Here is a 17,099-nt window from a genome sequence, read left to right as displayed (position 1 = left end):
GTGATCATTATTACTACTGCTAGTCATTATTCTCATTCTATACCTGCCACACTAGTTTCCGAGTTACTTACTACTAATTTAATGTTCCTTTAGTGCTTCTCCCATGCTCCCATATCAAGGGCCCAAAGTCTTCAGACTAAAAGCTTGGGACAGTTTCTTGTCTGGAATACTTTATTCTTTGAGCAGGGGAGTTTTCTGGGATGCTGGCCATATGAATTCTAGCTTAATTCCTTCAAAATAATACTATCCCCAAGGGCTGATGGGGGCCCTGTAATCTACCTAATTGGATGTGGTGGGGATGGCGGCATGGTCTGGGGTGTGTGTGAGTGTGTGTGTGTAAAGGGTACTCTGCCAAGCAGTCAGTGCGCATCTCAGCAATGTGATGAAGAGTCCCAGCTGCAGAGCTGGGTGGCCTGCCTTCCATTCCAGCTCCTCTTCTTCCTAGCTGAGGCCTGGGGCAAGTCCCTTCGCCTCTCTGCTTGTCAGCTTTCTCCTCCTTAAAATGCAGGCATTGGTAACTCAGTGGCTCGAGTCAGCGGGGAAGGAGGTGGTGTGCGTGCAGGAGGCTGGCACACTGCAGATGCAGCAGTTTTATGCCCTTCTCCTTTTTTTAGGGGGGAGGAGTTGGGGAGGAATGAAGGGATTGCCATAAGCATGAACTTGAGCTCACCATGTACTGATAAGGAGCAGATGGTCCCCATTTCAGATCATCTAGGAGCCTGGGAAGACCAGCTGATTATTCAGTGTGAGCGCTCTTGTGGTTCAGGCATCTGTGCTGAGCTTTCCCAGGAGCAAAGCTCTTTCCCAAACCTGACTAGTGCCTAGAGCAGTGCCTACACCATGTCTTGAGGACTGAAGGAATGAATGACAGGCCCTTTCAGCAGCAGAGCAGACAACACTCCCACCCTGAACCTGGGCACACCTCCCTTTCCTAGCTGCTCTGTCAGCACTCATGAGTGGTAGGTCAGGCAGAGAAATGGCCCTTCAAGTCTGAAGTAACAGATCCAGGGGTTAGGCACTCTGTGTACCTCTGGGCAGGCCACATGACCTGAGTCTCAGTTTCCCCTTGGCAAAGTGGAAATGGCACAATCAAATCATTGTGGGGATTAAACATTATATCAGGACTAGGCTTGCAACATAACATAAGCCTGTACATGTTAGTTTCCTTTTTCCTTTCCTCCAGTTTTAATCATTTTATACATAAATTAGATACTAATAATCTCATGGTTAAATATATCCATATGCTACTCATCACAAACCCATTTTGTCCATCCATTTATTTTTTCCTTCGAATTCATTCACTCATTCATCATTTCCATAGGGGCACCATTTATATGACACCCTTTCTGTGAGCCCACTTTATAGGATGACCCCCACTGGGGCACCTGGGATATGAAAATTAATAATACCAAGTCCTTTATTTGAGGAGCTCACATTCTTTTGAGAGAGAAAGGAAATAGTTAGCTGTAATATAACTCGCTCATGTGATAGATTCGTTAGAAGTCTGCCCCAAGGTTGCAGCCGATACATAACTGCATCATTCTTTAATTCATGTATTATTTTTCCACCCATTGTCCAATCACCTTCCATCCACACATGACCTTCAGCGAGACCTAGAACTCTTGCAGAGGCTCCTTTCTAGTAAAATGCTCTGTCTGGGAGCTGATGGTGCAATTTGATTAGGTTAATAGTAAGATCACCACTTCTTTTTGCTGCTTCAGGTCTGAGCAACAGGCCCCTTCTGCAAAGGAAAGGAGAAAACGATCCAGCTGTTCATGGATATCCATCCCCTCTTGTTCTTTTAGCACAGTGGTCAAGAGTGAAGATTCTGGAGCCAGACTGCCTGGGTTCAAATCCTGGCTCTGCTCCTTACTAGTTCCATGATCTGAACCTTCTGGGCCTTGATTTAGCAATCCACAAAATGGAGCAGTAAAATACCAAAGTGGTTGTCTTAGCTATCAATTGCTGTGTAACAAATTACCCCAAAATGTGGTGGCTTGAAAGAACATTTACCATCTCCCAGTTTTGTGGGTCCAGAGTCTAGGCATGGCTTACCTGGGTGCTCTGGCGCCAGGCCTCATAAGGCTGCAGTCACGGTATTAGCTGGGACTAATTAAGGCTTGAGGTAGGCTGAGCTCACCCCAGAGGATGTTGTCATGATTCCGTGCCTTACAAGTTTTGGATCTGAGGAGCTTGGTTACTCCTAAGCTTTTGGCCAGGAGCACCCCTTGGCCCCTTGCCACATGGACCTCTGCATGAAGTAGCTCACAGCATGTCCACTTGGTTTATCAGAGAAAGCAAGTGAGAGGATGAGAGTTCGTTCCAGCAAGACAGAAATCTTTGAAACCTAATATCAGAAGTGACATTCCATCACTCTTGTGTATTCTATTCATTAGAAGTAAGTCATCATGTACAGTGCATACTTGGGAGGGGATTATACAGGGTGTGAATGCCAGGAGGTGGGGGCATCCTTGGGAGCCATGTCAGAAGCTGTGCATCACACTGGTTGTGAAGACTAATGAGTTACACATGTAAAGCATTTAGATTGTCTGGGATGTAGATCACCCTTAATACCTCTTAGCTATTTTTACTAATATCATTTATGTCATTTTTATCAGCAATTATTCATTAAGCATTCTGCTCTATTGAAGACACCGTCTTTCTCTGGTATTTGGGATTATTAGACGGATAATGGGGCAGATGAATTGTAAGTGAGTCCTTCTTCAAAGAGCTCCTGGTGTGCTGGGGATGGACATTCATTGACAAAATAAAGACCACAGAGTAGGAAATGATTGCTGTATTGTGAGGGGAGGGCAGAGAAGCCAAGCTGGAAGGCCCTGGATGTGCACAGGGATTAGCAGTTGTTCAGTGTGACTGGAAAGCAGGACACTTGAAGGTTGGAAAATGAGGTTAGTGCCAGATTGTGACAGGAGTTTTGAGGCCCTCTCTTATGAAATGGGAAGCAGGAAGGGCTTTGAAACAAAGGGAACATCATAGGCATAGATGTGTGGCCCAGAAGGGTGAGGGCAAGACTGGAGGCTCTGAACCGCCTATTAAAATTCCCCAAAGAGGTTATGTTTCTTGGCCATAAAAACCCAGCTGAAGAAAATTAAGTGGTAGGAACCAGACTGGTTCTCCTTCGAGAGCCTTCTCCAAGATGCCTGTAAAGAGAGCACCACTCTCTTCCTCCCCGTCTAAGGGCTGTTTGGCTACAGGACAACAACCCTGAGAAGTCAGGGCTAATGTTGATGAGTCTGATCCTAGCACCTAATCTCTCAACCTTGGGCAGTATCTTTTTGACCTCTCGGACCTCAAGTTCCTCATCTAAAATGGGGATGAATTTGTTGACCTTGAACTCTTTGACAATTCCATGTAACGTGCACACATTATCATTTACTAAGTACTTTATAAGAACTCATCAGTTTTGGGGGCTTTATTCCCATTTTACAAGTGAGGAAGCTGACACTCAAAGGTTAATTAAGTGACTTATTAATAATTGGTAGAGCACAACCCCAGGCTATTTGATTTCTTATCCCTTGTGCCTAAGCGCTCTACTGTAGTGACAGTATCTAAATGTATAATAAATGGTCCTTCCTTCTCTGCAAAGAATCTATCAGAGAAAAGAAACAGTCTATCTGTCCACCTGAGGATTATATATACAAGACAGCTTGCTCGTAAGGGCAGGGGCCAGGTCAGACTTACCCCAGCTCCTTACTCAGCTCTGACCAGGGACAAGGCTATTATGTATATGGGTGTCACATGATTAAAGGTATTTAAAATTTACACATTCTCCATAGTTCTCCAAATCTGTCACCCTCCCATTTTGAGAACTCCATTAGTTGTTACTATTTTATCTGACACTAGATTTGAGGAGACATCAAAATGCTTTTTATGGTATTTGGAGTGGTTTGCCTCTGAAGCTATTTTTAAGTCCCCCTCTGTGATATCTTGGATAGCATTGGGGGGCATGGAGGCACTAAGCTGCTTAGCCACTTCCCAGTGCCACATCCTGGGAAAGCCTCTCTTATAACATGTAAATCAGGCTGAAATTGAAACTCAGATATTATATGATGCAAGTTTCTCCAGCGAGGTTCTTTAATCTGGATTTGAGGGTGGAAAATGTGTCCTGCTTGAGAAGCCAGGGAAGAACATGTTAGAGCCTTCAAGCTGAGGTGACAAAGAAACTCTGGCCTTTGGTCCTTGAGTAACTGATGTTCATGTTCCAAGAATACATCCTGCATGGAATTTTGTTGTCTAAACATGAGAAATGATACTGGTTATCTGTGAGAGGGGGCATTAAAAGCAATTTTCATTTTCTTGGTGTAATTTTGTTTTCCAAATTTTCTATCATGTATTATGGTACTTTATAATTTTTGTGCAAAATTGTAATTAGAAAATATGTCATTTAAAAAAGTGATAGACTTCTGGTCTTTAATTTGCTTGTAATAGGAGATCATTGAGATATTAAAAATTACAGTGTCATATGAAATTGCTATAATAATAATTCTGAACTTAGTGTATCCAAACAAAACTCATATTTGTTTTCCTCTTCTCAAATGTCTTCCAATGCTGGCTTCCCCATCTTGGTTTATAGCTACTCCATTCATTCAGCTGCTCAGGTCCAAAGCCCCAGAATCATCCCTGACTTATGCATTCACCATTGGCATGCAGTGTAATATGTCAGCAAATTCTGTCATCTCTCCTTTTGAAAAACAAAGATGACTTTTTACTGCCATAACCACTCCAGTCTAAGCCAGCATCATTTATCACCTAGAATATTCCAATAGCTATTCAGTGAGCAATCTTGCCCCTCCTGCAGTTTATTCCTTTCATGCTAAGGAGAGAGCTTTTTTGAAAAATGCAAGTCCACACCTGTCCCTCTTCTATCAAATCTCTCTATGGCTTCCGATCTCATTCAGAATAAATTCATACATTAACTATTCTCCAAAAACATGATCTTAAAAAATGGCTACAAGGGCTAAATAGCATGATATGCCATTGTGCATTTATTTACCTATTTGTGAACTCTCCTCCCTTGATTTATTAATACTGTGCCTTTATACATGTAAACAATGGCCGCCTCTACATGTCAGATGATTTATCTAAAAAGAATTCCTAGAGGTAGAATTACTAAATAAAAGGAACTTCTCCAGTTTTACCAAGGAAGAAAAGAAGTTGAATACCGCTGCCAACTTATTTTCTAGAAAGTTTGTCCCAGTTTCTATTTCTAGGACATGTTTGTGAGAGTATCTGTAAAACTGCACCCCCAACAACAGAGTTTTGTTTGGATTTTGATGAATTTTACAAATTCATCCTGTATCCTAACTTCATAATTAAAATATTATATCTATTTTTAATTGCATTTATTTTGTTACAAACTATTATGTCATTTTTTTTCAAACTAGTATTGATCTTCCTTACTATTTGGATGCCTTTTATCTCTTTATCTTGTCTTATTGCTATGGCTAGGAATTCCAGTACTATGTTGCATAAAAATGGTGAGAGTGTACATCCTTGTCTTGTTCCTGATCTTAGAGAAAAAGCTTCTAGCTTTTCACTATTGAGTGTGATGTTAGCTGTGGGTTTGTTGTATATGGCCCATATTATATTGTGGTAGGTACCCTCTATGCCCATTTGTTGAGAATTTTTTTCATGAATGGATGTTGAATTTTGTCAAATGCTTTTCAGAATCTATTGAGATGATCTTATGTTTTTTATCACTCCTTTTTTGTTAATGGGGTATATCACACTGCTTAATGAATATTGTGTCATCCTTCCATCCCTGGAATAAATCCCACTTGGTCATGATGGATGATCCTTTTGATGTATTTTTGGATTTGGTTTGCTAATATTTTGTTGAGGATTTTTGTATCTATATTCATTAGGGATATTGGTCTGTAATTTTGTTTTTGTATGGTGTCTTTGCCTGGTTTTGTTATTAGAGTGATGTTGGCCTCATAGAATGTGTTTGGAAGTATTCACTCCTCTTCTATTTTTTGGAATACTTTAAGAAAGATGGGTATTAGCTGTTCTTTAAAGGTTTGCTCCTTTGTGAATTGTTTGTTGGTGTGATCTATCCTGAATTTCTCCACGAGTGTCAGTTTATTTCTTGACTGTCTTCATCACTCAATCTCTGGAAGGGTTTTGGTGCTTCCTACAGACATACATGGGAAGGAGCCATTGGTGGGAGGCAGTGTGGTGTAGTGCATGTAATCAGAGAATTACTGGTTTCCAACCAATGCTGTACTGCATGCCATCTGTGATAATTTGGCCAAAGAGGGCACTCAGTAAAGTTCTGTTTTCATCGGGAAAGTAGAACTAAGAAGAGTGCCTCTGTCTCTTAGGGCCACAGTCAGCAAACTCTGGAAAGGACAAGAGATAGTAAATATTTTTGGCTGTGCGGTCCACACAGTCTTTGTAGCTACTATTCAACTCTGCCATTGTGGTGCTGAAACAGCTCTGGATAACACATGAATGAATGAGTGTGATTGTGTTCCAGTGAATGTTATTTATTGATGCTGAAACGTAAATTTCATATGAATTTCACAAGTCAAAAAAATCTCCTTTTTTAAATAAAAACTTTTTCCAACTACTTTTTAATGTAAAAGCCATCCTTAGCTCACAGGCAGAGAGCTTGGCCCTCAGGCTGTGATTTGCCAGCACCTCTCTTAGGGTCTTTGATTGAATGAAAGGCATTTGTAGGTAATGTGACCTGTTGCTTGGCACAGGCCATGTGCTTAGCACAGACTATTCTTATTATAAAAATATAATTTTGTAACCCATTAGCAGGGTTGTCATTTTAAAAATGAGGGCTAATTCTTGCTTTATATACTTGCTGGAGCATAACTAGGATGATCTAATTTGTGTGGACATCCCTGGTATATCACAGACATTGAATGCTTTTGTTTCTCTTGCCCTGTGTAAAAGCAAATAATTTGTCTTCCAGCTCACTTGTCACTGGTCCCCACTTGGATTCTGTGCTCCAGTGGGCTGAAACCCTTTTACTTCTCTGAACACACCATCCCCTCTTCCACCTTTAAATTCTAGTCACATTCTGACTCTTAATTATTTAAACATGGCCCAGCCAGTTTCTGCTCAATACTGATGCAAGGAATAATACTAACAGAGCCGTAGAACCTGGAAGTGCTTTAGACATTGATGACAGTATTCTCCAATCCAAAGTCTTTTTTGTTTTTAAATATTTTCTTCCATAGAACCACAGCCAAGTTTTCTGAACCTGCCCTTGATTGATTTTGAGAAGCCTGTCCCCAAATATTACACTGTTAACACAATAGCTAGTTGCTGGCTTCTTTGGAATTCAGATCCTCAGTCCCATGATATTTGGCCTATAAAAGGCAAGTGGAAGGGCATTGTTTATTCTTTAATTAAAGCGTAGCAGCTATGGCTGTTGACAGTCTTATTTAAGTTCCTCCAGGGAGAAGAAGTGGAACTCTGGGCATTTCTGCATGGGAGGGTACCCTTTCTCAGGGTTAGGAGCAGAAAATACAGGGAAAAGGCAGAAAAACAAACAAATACAGCAAGGTTCAGGTAACGGGGGAAGAAATTCTGAATGGGACCTAGGACCTGGAAACAGATGTGCATGTCGTTGTGGAGGAGAGCATTTAGAAGAGCCCGCATGAGGTCTCTGACTTGCTCCCTCTTAAGCCCTGGACCCTGCTCCCAGCTTTCCACTGAACCTCTCCTCTCGGATGCCGTTTAAGCCTTGGAAGCCATACTCAGCACTGCCCCTTCTCTAACCTGCGCTGGGCATCCTTTCCTCTGTGGATCATCTGCAGTGCATGGTAACACCATCTACCCAGGGATGCACGTCATAATCCAGTGTCATGTTTGACCCCTTGCCCTTCCTGCCTCTCTTTAATCTGCGTTGTCCGTTTCATCCCCATTGTTTCGTCAAGTCTCCCTGGGACCATCCCACCTGCCTCCTTCCTGGTCTTCCTTCCGCTAGTCATGCACGCCTCCAATCCACTCTCCACACAGCAAGTGCCTCTGAAACAAACATCTGACCTGTTGCTTCTGGCTTAAGGCTTTAGTGGCTCCAGGTCGTCCCCAGGATGAAATCTAAACTCATAGGTATGACTTCCCAGGCCCTGTTTCCTCTCCAGCTTTATCCATGTCATTCCTCCTGTGCATTTTGCCCTGTGGCTCCTAAATTTATGCTCTCAGCCCTTGTCCTAGGACACACCCATTCCTACCTTTCCTGCTTCTCCTGGATGACCTCTCCACACCCTTCAGAACTTAACATGGATATCATTTCATCAAGGAGACCTTCTCTGAAATTCTTTTTCCCTCTAAGGCTGGATGAGGTTTCCCTCTTTTTGTTCTGTCTACACCCTGTACTTCCTGACCACAGCATCTGTCACAGTGTATCCCACAGGGAGTTGCATGAAGCCAGCCTCTGCTGTGCATCCTCTCTCCAGTACACCCAGCTTGGGGACCATCTCCTATGGTTCCTGGGAGCAGAAGTTTACTAGAATGGACAGAACTAATCACTAAGCCCCAGACGTCCCAGAACCCTCTGCCATCCCATGGTTACCTCCCCACTTTCACACATATCACCTGACAAACATCTGTTGCTTCAGAATATATCTGGAATTTGTTTTACTCAGGTATGGTAAAGCATGCAGACACAGAAATGCATGTCGTGAAGGTAGAAGCCTCTATCCTCATAGATTCCAGAAACAGAAGGCATGCCGCACCGCCAGGGCCACATGGGGAAGCACCAGAGTCGGTACGTGCGTGCAGAGGGAGTGAGGGGAAAAGGTGGACCAGAGCCTTTATCATGGTTTTCCTGGGAACCAAGGGGTGAGGTAGGGTAAGCCAGCTAAGCAGGTACAGGATTGACAGGTGGCATCCGTTTCAGTACCAGCAGGCTCTGAGGCTTAGGGGCTGTCCCTAGTTGTCTGGCACCTGGTCTTGGAGTGATGAGGGTGGAGGGACAGTGGCTTGGTGGATGAGAGCTCCCTAGTACAGGTATGGGGGGAGGGGGCGGGCTTCAGATTGGTTTGCATATGAAAGGTGTACTTCTGTGCAAGGTGTTTGCTAAGCCTAGAAATTAGCTCACTCGGGGGCTGGGGGGCGGGTGGCAAATCCTTCCAATGCCAGCAAGGCCGCAAGATATTATGGTGTCAAAAATTTTTTAAGAACTGCTCGATGCACCTACCTGAATTTCACACCCGAGCTTGGATGTCTTCGTCAAGCAAGAGTATTAATCCTACATTGCCCACTACCCCTTTTCATCACAGAGCTTAATGTGATTATGGGGCAATTAGAAGAAACATGTGACCCCACATGGGACTGTAAGACAAACGGGCAGAGGCTCTATTTCTCTCCATTTTATCCCCAGCCAAGCCCATGGTAGGCACTCTGTAAACATTTATTAAAGGAATAGATGAGATTACCAACACTATCATTCTATTTTCTAGTTTATTAGCTTTTTCTTCTATCTTTAATAATTTCTTTCTTCTCCTTTTATTTAGCCTACTTAATCTATATTCATTCACATGGAGTCTCCTAATCTATTACTAAATGCAAATAGGTTATAAAAGAGCATGTGTAGCATGATCTTATTTATATCTATATGTACACACACACATAGATATATACACACATACACATAATAGACATGTGTCTATGTGTGTGTGGAATGGTGTTTAACAACATGTTAATAATATTTATCTCCAGATGGTGAAAATTCAGATGACAATTTCATATAAACACACACACACACACACACTCAAACACACTCATATATATGTATGGATATAATCTCAGTTTTATAAATTTGCATTTTCAACATTGAACTTTATCAGAATAGAAATGTTATTTTTACTCTGGGTAAAAGAAAATTAGGAGTTTTTAAAGGCCTAGCCAATAGTACGTACTCAAAAATATTGGTACATTGTTCTCTCCGAGCCGCCTTGGGGACTATCCAGCAGAACAGGGCTTGCAAACTTTCCATTAAAGGCCAAATTATAAAAAGCTTAGGTTTTGCTGCCTATACAGTCTCTGTAGCAATTATTCAACTCTGCTCTCATAGCCTGCAAGCAGCCACAGGTGATACATAAGTGGATGGGTGTGAGTATGTTACAATAAAACTATTGATACAAACAGGTGGTGGCTGGATTTGGCCCGCTGACCCGTAGTTTTCCAGCCCCTGCAGTGGAGAATGAAGGGACACCCTGGTGACAGATATTCAGAGGTTACAGGACATAAGCTTGTTCTGTGACCAGGCCTGACATGCACAGTGGAGCCCCTATAAAAGGCAGAGCAGGTACCCTTGCTGCAGAGAGCTTTCCCCATGATCTGTCTGGTGTTGCTGTGTAGGCAGGTCAGGGTTCTCTGCCACTTTATCTTACAAGTCACAGTGGAACCTTTCATTAAAGAAAGACTGCACTGAAGAGACCGAGCACCCACAGGGAGACAGTTTGTATGGTTTCTGAGTAAGTTAGCTCAGCTTAAAACCTTGGTTCTCTATACAGAACAGGGAATGCCAATCCCTTATTGACTAATGGGGTTAATGACAATGATACTTATCGCAAAGGTAATAAATGGAATGTGCTCATTTATAATAATGGATGTGGCAGGTAGTTAGTGTTCAACAGATGGCCTCGGGTGTCACAAAACTTCATCAATGGTTGCAGTCATGTTCCCAGGGGAATATGGCTTGTGTGCAAGTAATACTGGCATGTGTGTATATTTGCACATGCACATCCATGTGCCCAATGGCCCTTGTTTGTACCTACACACTCCTGACTTCTGGAAAGCTGCTCCTGAAGAGTAAAGAGCACCGGCTTTGCCTAGGACCCAGCTGAGGCTGCAGGAGGCTCTTCTGGGACCGTGAACTGATGACTCCTTCTCCAGTGTGCTCTCTGCCCTTCACTCACCCAGCTGGATTTGGAATTTCTTGATGTTCTTTGACAAACAGCCATCCCCAGGCCTTCAGAAAGTCCCAGGAAGGAGTCAGAAGATGCTTTTTAAAAGCCCTTGAGTTGGAGCAACACCTGACAACCTGTGTAGGGTCATCCTGACGGTCTGTTGCCTTTGCCTCTGTTCTCTTGTCACAAACAAGTGTCCAGCTTGGCTTCCTGGGAACAATGCCTCCCTGGCCACAGCATTCTTATTAAAATTGACCGTGTCACTTCTCTGCTTAAACCTTCAGGCTCCATTTAAAAACCTGGATCTACAGCCTGAAAGCTTATCTGGTTTTACTTGTCAGTGAATATTTATTGAGCACCAGCTGAGTGGCAGGTCCTGTTCTAGGCACTGAGGATGTAAGAGTTAAGAAACAGGTCAAAACCCTGCCCTCCAGGAGCTCACATTCCAGTGGAGGGAAGCCAATGATAGCAAATGAAGAAGTAAATATATATATACTGTGTTGTGTGATGGTAAGGGCTAGAAGAAAAATGAGCAGAGGGAAGGGAGAATGATAGGAGAGGGAGAGGCTGCTGCTCAGACTCCCTTCTTCAGGCTCACTCTCCACTCTGTCCAGCCTGGCCCCTTCTGCTGCAGCCTCACTCTTCCCTCAGCATGCCCAGGCTTCAGAGTGAGGGGGAAGCGCTCTCCCTGCTTTGTATGACTGTAGACTCAATCTTGGCTGTAGAATGAAGATTATAACAATACCTACATCCTGGGAGTTTGTACATGGCAAAGGGGAGGAAGCCCATGATGCCCTCAGGGCCAGGCTGCTTTGCACTCAGCCTGCGTATTCTCAATGCTGCACATCCTGTGCCTGGAATCTTCAGTGCAACTCTTGTGCCTGCTTCCGCAGCACCCTCATCTCCCTTGGCTAGACATTCCCTCTCATGAGCTCTCTGCACATCCTTACACTGTTTTCCTGGCCACAGTTGCCTCTGTGGTTGCAATTCATGGTGGATGCTGGAGTCCCTGGAGGGCAGAGACTCTCTTACCATCTTACTCAGCTTGGACTCCCCAGCCCACAGCACAGTCTGGCACACACGCAGTCAGGGCTCTGTGTTGAATGAATGAATGCATGTGTGAAGTGTGTACTCTGACACGTATGACTCACCAGCCTGGGAGTCATGTTTCTGGAAATCAGATAAATAGACTCACCCAGATAATGTTTTTAGGGATGGATAGTGTTTTTCATTAAAGGATGACTGGGGGTCTGTGGGGGATTGCCCACATCTTACACCCTTAACCTTGCAGTGACTCAGACTGCCAGTGGGACATGCATCCGTCGTCATTCCAGGATGCCAGGGTGTACCAGTGAACTGCTGGCTGTACTAACTCCCAACCCTCACTTGAGAGGGAGACTCTTAACCTTGGGGTTGCAGGTCTCAGCACACATAGGCATCATCACACTGTGGAGATGGAGTGAGTGGTGAGGATTGTTGGCTCTGGAATTAGGCTCTGGGGTTTACATTCCCGAGCCACCACTTACCAGTCTGATGACACTGGGCCACTTACTTGAATGTCCTCTGCTCCAGTTTCCTTCTTTATAAAATGAGTATCTCCTGCTTACATTGCAGGGTTGCTGAGGGAACTGTATGAGAACAGTCATGAGAAAATACCTTCTTAAGTGCCTGGCATTTAACAGTTGCTGAAATACAGGTGAATTGAGACAATATGAGGGAAGAATTTCAAAGATGCTAGGAGATTGGGAAGATAGGGAGCAAGGAGAGTGGGAGATGCACCAAGATTATTGTCTGGGTGTTTAGATGGTCACTTGTAATCTTATGGAGATCAGCAAGGTGGTGGGGTATGAAAAATATTCCAGAGAACCAGAGCAGTCTGCTTGAGATCGCCCAGTTGGTAATGGTGGAGATGGAACCTGAGTTGGAAGCAGGTCCTCTTCCGTGAAGTTCACTTCTCCCTTAGCACACGGTGACGGCTCTCTTTGTCTCACACTCTCTGGCGGTTCTTTCTGTGTCCATTTATTTTCCCATTCTCCTTTATGGTTATATTGGCTGAAGCATAGTTCTCTGTTTTCATCCTTTGCTTTCTTTCTCACAATTGTCACCCCCCTCAGCTTGGTTCTCTTCTTTGCTCTGTGAGCCACAGCTCCAAATCCCTGCCCCTAACCTCTTTTTTGAAGCTCCAGCTTGATGCACCCTCTGCGGAAAAGCTTTCCTCAAGGAGGCAGGGTGGCATAGGGGGCATCCAATGGTGGTTCTCGGACTTGAGCGTGCACCAGAATCACCTAGAAGGCTGTTAAAGCTCAAAGTCCTGGCCCACCCTGCGGTCTCTGAGGCGGTGGCTGCAATGGGGCCTGAGACTTTGCATCCCTAACAGGTTCCCAGGTAATGCAGATGCTCGAGTCTGGTACCAACAATTTGAGAATCACTGTCTAGAGGAAGTTTGCCAGAAGACAAGTGAGAAAAGACAAACCTTTATTTCCACTATAGCAGGGAAGGAAGTCTAAAATCCATACTGTCTAGACTCCTGGCAGTTATCAGAGATACTATGTGCCAGGAGGAGGGGGATTAAGAAGCAGGAGATATAGATCGAGTAAGAGTAGGTGGTCATTGTCAGTTTCCAGAGAAGATAGTCTGAAGTCCAGAGAAGTATATTCAAGAGGTTAGTTAACCATTCTTCATTCACAGAAAAGATGAACCAAGGATAAGCAAGCAAGCCCAGGGCAAATACATTCTCACAGTCTGTGGTTTGGCTATATAAGAAACAGGTATTTAAGGCAAGTCCAAGAAAAGTACTTCCTGAAGACTCAGGTTTATCAAGAAAAGGGGACAGTTTAGGCTTGAGGCATGCAATGCTTTTTTATGCAATGGTTTCATAAAGAAAGACCTTACCCATTTACGCTGTCTGAGTCCAAGTGATAAATTTGCCATTTATCAGCTGTGTGATCTGGGGTAAGTTACTTAACCTTTCTGAGCATCTTCATTTTAAAAATGTGGATAATAAACTTTGCCTCATTCATTTGGTACATATCAAGTGCCTACTTTGTGCAGGCCTATTGAGGATCTGAATTTAAAAATGTCATACAAACAAAACACTTAAAATGTTCAACAAAACAAGACACTCATAGTTCTACACTCCTAGAGTTCAGGATTCAGGGAGGGAGATAGAAATTAATAAAGAAAACCTGCTCTGGAAAAGATGTTTTGAAGAGATGTATGTGTCTTCTGAGAGTCTGTAGCCAGCCATTTAACCTGGGCAGGGTAGTAGTCAGTTAAAGCTGAAAGCTCGAGCACAGGGTCATGAGATGAGAGGCATGGGGTGGGAGAGAGCTTTGCACAGACAGGGAGCAGCGGGCAGGTGGTTCTTGAGGCAGGAGGCAGCAAAGGGTTTCTGAGGAACTTAAAGCCACAGTGGCTGATGGGGAGAGAGTGGGAGAAAGCCTTGAATAAGGTTGGGAGTTTGATCCACATCGGGAAACTGGGAAATGCGGAAATGTTTTAGCCAAAATGGGAGTGTTAAAATAGAAAATAAACAGAGAGTTTGGTTGAGTGGATAACTAAACAAATCACATCATTTTCTGTGTGTGTGTGAACTCTGATCCAGTCTTTAAGCATAGCCATTTTTAAGTCTTTTATCAGTTACAGTAATTTTATTCTGGTGCTGTTGCAAGTCTTCCTGCAGGAGTGCTTTATCTTCAAGGAGTTTTGTGGAAAAGACTGACAAGTACTCTAAAATGCAGATTTCTGATCAGACGAAGATCGTAACATTGAACTGAGGGTAACAATTTCTAAAACTCTCATGGAAAACTGATGGATTTGTAAAACTGCTGACCCAAGGTGAAACAAAATTAGAATTAATTACAGATGACTGAGTGGACTGCTGAAGATGATTATAATTTTTATGACTTCATTTAAAACATTGCTGGTTCTTTAATGTTTTGTTTTCCAGATTTAAAGGACCTGTCTCCTCTCTTCAAAGCTAACTATAACTTACAGCAATTTGGTAAAGCATATCTTGGCAAAAAAAGTTGAAACATTTATCTTTTTTCCCCTGATTCCTCCAGAATTCGAAAACTAATATAAACTAAATACTCTTATTCTTCATGACTTTATACACACACACACACACACACACACACACACACACACACACACACACACACACACATTTACATAAGTTGAATGAGAATCTGTTTTCCTTGTAACAGGACACAATTGGACAAGTCTTTGGCTTGGCTTTCTATCCTGAGGGGTTTTTGAAAGTCCAATCTGAGATTTCTTTAGAAAAATTCCATCAAAGCAGATTTCAGAGAACCTATATCATCAATTACTATTCTTGCTGCACCATGAAAATAGTCAGGGCAAGTTTATTGAAACTAGACTTGATTTGCCAACAAATTAGTCTTACTTGGTTATCTTTAATAGAAATGGGGACTTTTAGAGAGACAAAAATTATGTTTCAGAAAGGAATACACCTAGTGCCTAAAAGATTCTAGGGCCATTAATTGTCTTTGAGATTGTGTTTTCCACCTATAACCAGGGCTTGATTCTGAAATCTAGTTTCCTCCACTATTTGGCTAGAACTCTCCAAACCAACATTTCCAATTTTCTCCAAATCTTTTGACATAGAATTACAGTGAAACTAAGATTGCTCTTTTTCTGAAATCATGCAAGCTAAAGCTGGACAACTTGGTATAAACTTCCATGAAATCACCACATTAGCTCATGTGTGGACAAACTTCAAGCCTGTTGCTATAGAGGCCACTGAAGGAAATTCAACAGAACACCTGGTGACATCATCAAAGACAGTCACACTATAACCCAGGAAAATCCATCAGACTGAAACTGTCAACCTCATTCTGTCATCTGAAGATGCTTTGATCCTGTCATCTACATACTTTCTCAACTGGCTGCTTGCCAAATCAAAAACTGAAGTTAAATTTGCTGGAACTATTAACCTTTGTTTTTCTTTTGTTTCCATAGAAATACATCTCATTAAATTCTCTGATTGCTCACATTGTATAAGCCTAATTTAGTTGGAAGTTCGCCTGCAATACCACCTCCTGAAATAAGGCATCCCCATGTTCATCCTGTCCTAAGTCACGATGAGGATAGGATATGTGTCTACTAAAACATCATGTTGTTTATATAAACAGCTTCTAAAAATTATAGCCATTTAAGTTCTTGAATTCATTAAATCTTGGCTCCTGGGAATCTGTGCTCTAGGGAATTTTTCAGTCCCTGGCTGTCATTCTCTTCATAGTCATCACATTAACCTCTGTAGTTCATCATATGCCCTTGAAAGTCTTACATGCCTGCAACAGCCACCCACATGCCAAATTAGACAACGGGTGCGACCAACACTAACCATATAACCAATGAAGATGGTGACTAGATGGCCCTCCAGCCTGGAGACTAGACTAATGGAAGCAGCAAGCATATGACCCTTCGGTCTGACTGCCTCAGTGGTGGGTGGTGACGAGGAATAACCCTGCCCTGGTTAGCGTCCTCTCCACCCACTGGGAGGGTGACCAAAAGGGAGGAACTGTTCCCATCAAAAGCGGAGACCGGCTGTGAAAATTCCCTGAGCGGACAAAACCAGGTGAATCATAGGAACAAAGCTTAATTTAGCTTATTTTGCAAGAGTAACTTGACCTGGGCCATTTCGTGCTAATGCCCTGGAAATTCTAAGCAAAACTTAAACCATTTCCCAAGGTTGATATGAGGTAACCACTTCAGAAATTTAAGAAAAAAAACATTTAAGAAAATTCTAGTATTATAACCAATCACTGTGAAGAATAAACAGTCGTCACTAGCTCACTACAGAAGCAGCTTTGTTATAATATACCTGATCATTCCAGGTTTTGGCTTGAAAGCTCCTGGTTTGCAAACTCTTCTGGCACATGCACAATAAGCTTTCACTAATCACTACTTTGATGATTCGTTGATTTTACATCCATTATTTCTGAACTTCTGACAGGGGCATACGGGTGGGGGATCAGTTTTGCATCTTGGAAAGATCAGTTGTGAGGTTTAAATGTGACAATATAGGTAAAGGACTTGTTGCCCTAATACACAGAAGCTAATTCACAGTAGTGGTTGTGAAATGATGATCACGATGGCAGTGATGGTAGTGCTGAGGTCTGAAGGTTCGTGTCTCCCCAAGTCATATGTTGAAATACTAACTCCCAAGGGGATGGTGTG

The 17,099-nt window shown here is 42.9% G+C and overlaps 1 protein-coding gene and 1 long non-coding RNA gene across 4 annotated transcripts in view; both read left to right on the top strand.

The window, feature by feature from the left end:
- Nucleotides 1-17,099, top strand: part of HS3ST4 (heparan sulfate-glucosamine 3-sulfotransferase 4) — a 384,757-nt gene that overhangs the window by 245,590 nt on the left and 122,068 nt on the right. The window lies entirely within an intron of this gene.
- Nucleotides 7,880-17,099, top strand: part of LOC140844079 (uncharacterized) — a 36,103-nt gene continuing 26,883 nt past the window's right edge. The window contains exons 1-4 of one of the 2 annotated variants that reach the window (XR_012122253.1): nt 7,880-8,091; nt 8,628-8,749; nt 14,845-14,898; nt 15,525-15,905. This is a non-coding gene — a long non-coding RNA (uncharacterized lncRNA). Of the gene's footprint in view, nt 8,092-8,627; nt 8,750-14,844; nt 14,899-15,524; nt 15,906-17,099 lie in introns of those variants that run through there. The other variant, XR_012122254.1, reaches the window with a different exon arrangement.

This window comes from Manis javanica, chromosome 10 (assembly GCF_040802235.1).
Source record: "Manis javanica isolate MJ-LG chromosome 10, MJ_LKY, whole genome shotgun sequence".
Classification (NCBI taxonomy): Eukaryota; Metazoa; Chordata; class Mammalia; order Pholidota; family Manidae; genus Manis; species Manis javanica.
This window is presented reverse-complemented; position numbering and strand designations above follow the sequence as displayed.